The sequence below is a fragment of the Fukomys damarensis genome, unplaced genomic scaffold (assembly GCF_012274545.1).
Source record: "Fukomys damarensis isolate Sample0158 unplaced genomic scaffold, DMR_v1.0_HiC HiC_scaffold_17, whole genome shotgun sequence".
Taxonomy (NCBI): Eukaryota; Metazoa; Chordata; class Mammalia; order Rodentia; family Bathyergidae; genus Fukomys; species Fukomys damarensis.
The window spans coordinates 6,790,826-6,800,203 of NW_022900929.1; the positions used below are offsets into that span (position 1 = coordinate 6,790,826).

The 9,378-nt window shown below is 50.5% G+C and overlaps 2 protein-coding genes across 2 annotated transcripts in view; one reads left to right on the forward strand and one right to left on the reverse strand.

The window, feature by feature from the left end:
- The window catches only part of Gpr146 (G protein-coupled receptor 146), a 25,518-nt gene extending 16,412 nt beyond the window's left edge, over positions 1–9,106 (reverse strand). Inside the window, exon 1 of the mRNA XM_019209296.2 lies at positions 8,776–9,106. The gene's annotated coding sequence lies outside the window, so the exon portion shown is untranslated. The remainder of the gene's footprint in view (positions 1–8,775) is intronic.
- CUNH7orf50 (chromosome unknown C7orf50 homolog) overlaps positions 1–9,378 on the forward strand; it is a 109,896-nt gene that overhangs the window by 82,780 nt on the left and 17,738 nt on the right. The window lies entirely within an intron of this gene.

A 9,378-nucleotide genomic window follows, 5' to 3' on the forward strand; every position in this document is an offset into this window, starting at 1 on the left:
CGCCGAACGCAGCTACAGCAGGCCCCGCCTCTCGGCCGCTGCCAAACAGCGGGGCTGAGAGCTGGAGCCGCAGCTCATGCCCCGCCTCTCCTGGTGTCAGTCGCTGTGCAGAGCGTGGAAGCGGGGGCGCCTCCCGTCGGGTAACTGGAAACCTGCCCAGAGGAGGACGCGAACCTGAAGTCCCTTGGTGTCTGCTTCGTCTTCGAACGCAGCTACAGCAGGCCCCGCCTCTCGGCCGCTGCCAAACAGCGGGGCTGAGAGCTGGAGCCGCAGCTCATGCCCCGCCTCTCCTGGTGTCAGTCGCTGTGCAGAGCGTGGAAGCGGGGGCGCCTCCCGTCGGGTAACTGGAAACCTGCCCAGAGGAGGACGCGAACCTGAAGTCCCTTGGTGTCTGCTTCGTCTTCTCTCTGGGGACGCAGCTCTGGCTGCTGAGTCACTGAGCCCTAATCTGCGGGGCACACGCAACGGCCCCAATGCAGCCAGCTAGGGTTAGAACTGGGGGCGGTAATCGAGCCCTCCCAGCTGCACCTGCTGCGCTCCCTCCCTGCACTCGCTCTCTCCACCCTCGCCAGCTACATTCTGGCTTCGGGGTTTTCTTTGTAAACCTAATGGGTTGCCAGAAAGCAGCTTAAAGAGTCAGTGCCCTGTTAGACGCCTGATTGACCCTTGGCTGGTTTCAGAAAGTTGGAAGAACGGCACCTCCGCAGCAAATTGTGGTTCAGTATCCAAGGCTGATTGTTTTTAAAAATTGAAGCACGCAGATTGCAGAGTTTAGTGTGGATTTGCTGTGTGGCCAGGGATTGAACACGGCCAGACTGGCCCTCCACTTCACCGTGATGCCACAGACTGGGAGAGCCAGGCTGAGGTCAACTGAGGTCAGACACTGGCAGAGAGGCTTACTCTGGCCAGATCGTCTGTGGGGCCCTGTACTCCCCAACAATGCCTCTGCTCTTCGCCCGCATGCTGACCAGCCCCACTATGCCCTACCGGGTCTTTAAGGCAGTGGACTCTTCAGAGGGCCACATATTACCCGAAAGTACCAGGTATTTTCTCATTTGCCAAATCCAGATACCATTAGCCATCCTGGCTGAGGCTCGTTTTGTGCCAAATTCTGTTCTCCACCTTTAGCATTTTTAAAACTGTCGATTATAAGACATCATGATTTTTAAATTTTACTTTATTAGTACATATTTATGTTCACATATATGTATTTTACAGTCATCTTGTACACATCATGTGCACATACATAGCACAGCTTGTGTTTTGGGTTTTTGTTTGTTGTTTTTGGTACTGGGGATCGAACTCAGGACCTTGCACTTGAAAGGCAGGTGGCAGAACTACTGAACTAAATTCTCCAGGCACAGCTTGTTTTTGTAATCCCCTTCCCTCCTCCTCCCTCCCTCCCTCTTCCTCCTTTTCTTTCTTGTTGATATTGTTAATCTTAGTTTATATTTATGGCATATAATGTCCACATTCATTGAGGTTACTAGGACCTTGTACCTGGGACATCTTCACTGTATTTCCTTATCCCCTTGCCCTTGGTCCTCTGGACTCCTTACCATCTGAAAGAGATCCATGTCCTGTCTCCTTCAAGCTTTCCTTTATTTTTCTCTTAGTTTGTCCTCTTCCTTATTCAGATGAGAGATAGCATTCAGTGTTTGTGTTCTAAGCATCCTGATTTTAGAGATGTTAAAATGAGAGAAAATGTGTTGTAGCATCAATGAAATATTATCATCCTCATGATACAGATTTTTTAAACACTTAAGCAAATCACCAAAGGTCACATTCCAGGCAGGTGAGCCAGGGTAGAACCCAGGTGGTCTTTGGCTTTCTAAATCTGGTTTTGGACTGTGGGTTCTCCTAGCCATCTGCCTTAAGAGCAAAGTCTTGTTGTCTCCATTGTATAAATAGCCTAAGACCTCAAGGCTCCTGGTCAGTCTGGGCTATGCTGCCTGACCCCAGAGTGCCAGGCTCCCAAGGTCTACTGCAGGGTTCCCTGTGGCTGGGTAGGACAGCTATTTGCAGTCAAGAGTGCTACAGGTAGCTCCTCCATGCCCCCTGCTCTTGGTCATACAAGGCAGTCCGAAAGGCAGAAAGTCTACAATGTATGGGGGGGGGTCTTCAAAGTCAGCCTTCACTCCAGCTGAGCCCACACAAGCATCTTTCCACTCTAGCCACCCACAGCCACCTGTGCTATGGTCATGAGGCTGGTCCCTGATAATGATGGCCTGTGCAATGCGGCCCTGTGCCATGCTGAGGTCACACACCCTGGAAATGTCGGAATTACCCTTCCCTTTCCACATTCTTAAGAGTTGGTAAAGGCTTCCCAGTTGTTGTGGAGTGGCAGTCGATAAGATCAGCTGCATTCCACACCAAGGGCACTAGGGACTGCTGGCTGGGAACCCAAGAGTGGTCAGCTGCCTGAGTTGGTTTGCATTTGGTCCTTTGCTGGGATGGGAGGGTGGGGAGGTTAGAACAGCCACCCTAGCTGAAGAGGTGATTTCCTCTTGAAGGTAGCCTTTGTCTTAGTAATTGAGCATTCACAGGGTAAATTTGGCTCTGCAGTCAGGGCAGGCAGTATTTTTTAAATAATTTTTTCTTACAACAGTGGTTTATATTTCTTGCTGGCCCATGTAGCTGCATTCATTTAACTTAATGCCACCCAGGGCCCAGCAAAGTGTAATATTTGATAAGGAAACATGGAGATCTGATGATAGACCAGGTCCTCCTGCCTCAGAGAAGCCAGTGAGGGATGACAGAGAGGCACACCACTGTGATCCCCAAGGGGCATGATTCCTGCGTGGTCATCATGGGTCAGCCCTCTGTCAGCAGGTGGGCCTCAACCCCTTCTCTGGCACCTCTCCATCCCCCTTTCCAAAATCCATCCCACATGCACATCCCTGAGTTCATGCCTGACCTTGGTGGAAGCAGATCTTCAGAGTGGTAACCCCAGAAGTGCCAGGATGTACTCCAACCTTGTAGCCAAGCCTTCTGGCCTAACAAGGCTTCTGCTCCCAACCATGGCTGTCTTTGGCATGCAGGGCCTGGCAGTTGCCACTTGGCCCCGAAGAGTACAGTGCTGTGACATTCCCCACCCTCAGTTGTGCTCCAAGCTTCACCCTTCTGTTGAGTATGATGTGGAATGTTAGGGCTTACTGTGAGGACCTTCCCTCCGGGAAGCCCCCCAGCCCTTGGGGAAACATCAAAGGCATTAGGAGTCAGAGTAGGGCATGTGATGGGAGCCATCCAGGCCCAATAGGATGCACTAAGTCCTAAGCCAAGGTTACCGTGGCCCTCAGAGCTCTGTCCCCCAATCTTCACTCCCACTGCCTTCTCTAGACTGAGGTGTCGGGTGCACCACATCCTCACTGGTCCTGGTCGGCCCCTCCCAGAGAACTGCCAGAACAAGTGGTGGCATCTGGAAACGGGACAGGGTAGCTGGCTGGCTGGCTGGCAGGTGTTGAGCAGAGACTGTGTCTGTCCACCCATAGCCTGGCCTTGCAGAAAGGACTGCAGTTCCCTAGCAGGCCAGGACTACCAGGGACTCTTACTGATGACCAGGCTGAGGGAGGCAAAGGGGAGTGAAGCTGCTGCAGCACAGATAGTATCTCCCCACCAGGAAACTCAGCTGGAGCCCTGCTCTCACTCACACCCCTGAGGACTGCATTCATTTGCCTGGGGCCTTGCCCCTCACAGGTATTCTTCTACACAATGATAGGCAGCACTGCAGCCAGGGGGCACACAAACAAGGAGAGCACTTACTAGATGGTGCACATGCTGACAAGAAGCACGTAGTCTTTGCTTTGCACTTGGAGAAAGCTGGGGCCATAAGGACCAGAGTCCAGAGCCAGAGCTCATGGAGCTGCTTGGAAAACCCCACTCCTACCTAGGGGGTCAGCCAGGGTGAGAATATGGAGTGGCCCTTGTACCTCTCTTGTCCTTCTAAAATTGCTAGACAATTGTGCATGAATTGTACCCCAGCTTGAAGCCCCATTGACCAGGATTATGTTTTCTGTGCATCAACTCTCTCGGCCCCTTGCCCTTAACTTTCCTAGAATGTCATTCGATTGGAATCAAACACTCATTTCAGATTGGCTTCTTTCACTTAGCAATAAGCATTTAAGATCTTCTATAGTTGCCGGTTGTGATGGTACACACCTGTAATCCCAGCACTCAGAAGGCTGCAAAAGGAGGACCACCAAGACTTTGAGGCCAGCCTAGGCTACACACAGAATTCAAAGCCAGCCTGAACTATGTAGTGAGACCCTGTCTCTAAATAAATAAATAAAAAGATCTTCCATAGCTTAATAGCCCTTCCTCTTAGCACTGAATTCATAGTCCGCTGGATGGATAAACCAGAGTTCAGTCATCTGCTGAAGTGGTTGCTTCCGAGTTCAGGTAATTCTGAACAAAGCTACTATAAACATCCATGTGTAGGTGTTTTGTGTGGATAGAAGTTTCCAGTTCCTTTAAATACAAGGAGCATGGAAGTTAATTGCACAGTAAGATATGTTTAGTTCTGATGCCAAACTGTCTTCCATAGTGTACTATTATGCATTTCCCCAGAAATGAACAAAAGTTCCTCTTGCTCCACATCCTGGCCAACCTGTAGTGTTGTCAGTGTTAAACTTTTAGCCACTCTCATACATATGTACGTCAGGCATCTTTTCATGTGCCATTCATCTGTCCTTGGTTCAAGATTTACTTCTTTCCCATGGATGCCCCATTGCTCCAGCACCATTTGCTGCAGACTCCTTTCTGCACTGAATTACTTTCACAACCTTTGTTCAAAGTCAAACTGCAGCTGGGCACGGTGGGACACACCTGTAATCCCAGCTACTCATGAAGCTGAGACAGAAAGATTGCAAATCCACAGCCAGCCTAAGGCACTTATGAAAACTCTTCTCAAAATACAAATAAAAAGAGAGACATGCCATAGCTCAGTGGTAGAGCACCCCTATCCTGTGTTCCATGCTTGTACAGCAAAAAGCAAAAATAAAATCAGATTGCCACTGTGGGGCAAGCTCTTGGTTCCTTATACTTCTCTGTCCATCTGTGTGTCTCTCTCTTGATCACCATGCTCTGTCTTGAGCAGATCACCTGCTCGGTCTTGATCTCCATGGCTACATAATAAGCCTTGCAATCAGGAAGACTGGTTCCTTATGCTTCACTTTTTTTCAAAATTGTTTTAGCTGTCCTAGTTCCTTTGCTTTTCCATATAAATTTTATTTATTTGTTATTTATTGCACTGTTGGGGATTGAACTCAGGACTTTTGCACTGAACTATATCCCCAGCCCTTTTATAGTTCTCATTTTGAGCCAGCATCTTACTAAGTTGCCTAGACTAGACTCGAACTTTATGGATCCTCCTGCCTCAGCTTCCCAGAGCCCTGAGATTTCAGGGGTGTCCACCTCTGTGTCAGGCTCATATAGGTTTTTAGGTTTCTTTCATCAGTATTTTGTAGTTTCCTGTATAGTGGCCCTGTCTCTGTGTGTTAAGCGTCACAGTGAAGCCTTTCCTCTCACTGAACAGTAGCAAGTGGTGCTGTAGTCCAGTTTCCATGGCTGCTGTGTGGAACATAAAGAGGCTTTTGCAGCTCACATCCTATAACTCTCCTGGCTCACATGCAGTCCTAGGGGTTACACTGGAGTTTCCTCAGGCTTTTCCACATCAACCATCCTCCCCAGCAGGTGGACAAACCCTCCATCCTTCCCTTGACCTGTCCTACTCTGGCCACCTCCTCTTGCTGTGTGTCAGGACCCCTTGTCTGTTTCTGATGTGGGAGTGGGCTTGCAGATGCTCTTTACCAAACTGAATTTCTACTAGTTTCTACAAATTTTATTGTGAATTTTGTCCAGTGCTTTTCCTGTGTCAATTGATATATCCATGTGGTATTTCTCCTTGCCCTGTAGATAAGGCACTTTACATTGGTTGGTTCTTAAATATGGAACTGGCCCATATCTCTGAAATAAACCTTGTTGGTTGTGGTAAATGATCCTTTTTGTACATTCCCAAACAGGATTTTTACATCTGTATTTATTAGGTGTATTAGTCTGTAGTTTTCTATTTTTTCTTTCTTTTCCTTTGGTACTATTCTGTTTGTTTGGTTTGGTACCAGGGATCAAACTGAGGACCTTGCACTTGCAAGGCAGGCGCAGTGCCACTGAGCTAAATCCCCAGCCCCTTTGGTATTGCTTTTGTCTAGTCTGGATATCAGTATAATACTAGCTTCAGAGTAAATTGGTTGGTTGGTTGGTTGGTTTGTATTTGTTTGAGACAGGGTTTCCTATGTAGCCCAGGCTGGCCTTGAACTCATGGCACGCCTCCTGCCTTAGTCTCCCAAGAGCTGGGGCTACAGGCATGCACCACCATGCCCAGCCAGATTAAATTAGGATGTATTTTCTCCTCTACTTTTTTCTTTAAGAGATTTGTAGAATTAGTGATGAATTAGTGATAACTCTGATTGGTTTAAGTGTTTAACAGAGTTGCTGTGGCTCTCCTTAGACAGTGCCAGTGTCATGGAGTCACTGGGAGAGGGTCTCTAGGAGGAAGTAGAACCCATCAGCAAACACCATGAAAGGCCTGGCTGTTCAGAGAAGAAATACCAGACACACTTCAGAATCCTTGCATTGTTTAGCTGAAGACTTCTATTCAATTTCTTTAAAAATATTTTGTTGTTGTTGTTGTTCTCCCCCTCCCAAAGTGTTTTTTGCTACATACAAGCTGACTGTTTGGTCCTCTTACCCATTCCCTCCAGTGAGGGGCTATTGCTGCTGCAGGTATCTGGCAGTGCTGGCATTAAGATCTAGACCTTGAGATGCCAGGGCCTTTGCTGCCTGGCCTGCCAGATTTTGTGACACCATGGTGCCCACAGGTAGGGTGCAGGTGGCAAAAGACAGGAGCCTAGCAAAGTCAGTATTCCCCCTGCTTCCTCCTGCTTGGCTAACATCAGTTACTCTTAGCCCGCCCCCCCCTCACCCCCAGGTTCTGTCACACAGATCCTATTTCCAGGCAGGCAGGGCAGGAGGGAAGTAGCACAGCCTGGGGAGTGTGAGCAGGTCTGTGGTCCAAGTGGAACATGTTCCCAAATGCTGCATGCTCCCTGGATGTCACCTGCTCAGCCCTCTGGGAGGTGGCAGGCAGGGAAACAGAGAAGGCACCCCAGTCAGCTCAGTGGTATGTTAGTAAAACAAAGGAGAACATAACTAGTCCTCCTGAAAGGCTCAGGGTGATTCCCTTGGTCTTGGGTGCCTCGCCCTGGTTTTTAAGGCTGATTCTCACTGCCTGGGGAGAAGGTTTGGTGGCCAGGCTGCCACATTCCACCCCTCCAAGAGACCTCCAGGCCTGCCATCTGCAGAAGACCACATGACTGTACCTTCTCCTGTGTTCTCTGCACAGGGGCTGTCTGCAGTGCTATATCCAGATTTCCATCCTCCTGACCACAGCAAACTGAAGAACAAGCCTATACTCCCTCTATTCCTTCCCCTCTCCATTGTTCTCAACATTTCAGCCCCAGTGCCCTCTCAGGGAGCAGGCATTTTCCTCTCTTTGTTCCACACGACACACTCCAAACTCAGGAGAGTATCCAGTCTACAGCTTGTGCTGTCCTACAACACCTAGGATAGTGCCTAGCCCAGAGGTATGCAGTCCTGGGGCATCCGGTATACCTAGGATGGTGTACTCTGCATAGAGGTTGCTTCACAGATGTTTGAGGAGGGTGTACATCTCTCATGTACCCCTCTTCCTGATCAGCCCCTATTATTTGCCTAGAAAAGGGGTTGTAGGGATTAAACCCAGGGCTCTTACACTGAGCTACATTCCAATGAAGCCTTTTTTTTTCTTTTTTTTTCTTTTTTTTTAATTTTGAAGAATTTATAAGTCACTAAGTTGCCCAGGCTGTGTGGACCCACAGTCTGGTGTCAAGAGACCTCCTTCTTGGCTACACCCTCACCACCCTCAGGGTTGTGCTAGGTACCACTTCTTCCAGGGACAAGCTGGAGGCACTACCAGAAATAGCTCCTGCCCATTGTCTCAGGCTATGTGTGTGGCTCGGTTCGAGGACAACACCATCCTGCGCACTAGTCATGGAGCAGAAAGGGTCTCTGAAAGGAACACTAGTTCACCCTCACCAAGCCTGTGCCTTCATCTGTCAAGTGTGGACAGCAGGATGGTTGGGAGCATAGGATGGGGTGGGAGTGAAGCCTCCATGAGCTGTGCCTCCTTGTCAGCACACTGCCTATCCCACTGGGCTGCACCCTTCTACCTGGCCAGCTCAACCCCAGCTCTCCTTGTCAGATCCCCAGAGTGACCCATTGAGCAGGAACGGGACAGGCACATGAAGAGATCCGGTGCTGGCAAGTGGCCACCATGTCAGAGGGTACATGGGAGTTGGCATTAGCAGGTCAGCACCTGCTAATCCAGAATTGAGTCCTAAGTGTAAACACTCCTGAGCATTATCTATAAAGAGTTACTGTTATCCACATGCAAGAGTTGACCAGGGACCACCTCAGCCTCTGATCATCAGTATGGCGAGGTCTCCGGGACCCAGGAGTTTTCCCCTCACTGAGCGAGCCTCTGTGTGTGGCTAGGCCCACAGGTAGCGCCCAAGGGACAGAGGGGGAAAGCACAAGAAAGAGTCATCCTGTCTGGGAGAGAGGAGATCCGCATTGAGTTGGGGACGGAACAGTCATACCCGGCCCGCACAGTGGGGACAGTGAGGACGGAGGGGACCTGGAAGAGGGAGTGTGCTAGCACCACGTCCGTCTAGTGCTTACCGGGTGACTCAGAGGATCTGGAAGGCTCCTGATGGCCCCTGGAAGATAAAATTCTTAGGGCAGTCACAAACTCCAGAGACGTGGTGGTTTGTGCGATGAGGAAAGTGTTCTGTGGCGCTTTTGTGAGTCCAGTAAGCATTTATGGAGCCTCTGCTTTTTGCCACCTCAGCAGGTGGCAACCCCCACAGTGCGGCCGGGGCCCTCGGTGAAGTCCAGGATCGCGGTAGGAGCAGGCGGGGGTGGGGGTGGGGGTGTGTGCTGCGCACCTGCCAGGCAAAGAAAGCGCCCAGCCCCAGGCCACTTCCCCACTGCATGCTCCCAGGACCTCGTGCTCAGCTGCGGCTAGAGCTCCACGTGCAGCGCTAGGCTCCGCCCACATGCCGCCCCCCTCCCATCTCCAAGGATGCGGGCGCGCTTGCGTCACTACCCAGCCGGCTGGATCTGGTTCCAGCCCGGCTGTCGGCTGACCTGCGCAATAAGTACGCGCTGCTGCGGGTTGCGGGTTGCTGGTTGCGGGCTGTGGGCCGGGCTAGCGAGTTCTGGGTTCGTGTGGGGCTCCGGGCTGCCAGTCCCGGACGACGCCCGCTAGCCGGGACGCTGAGG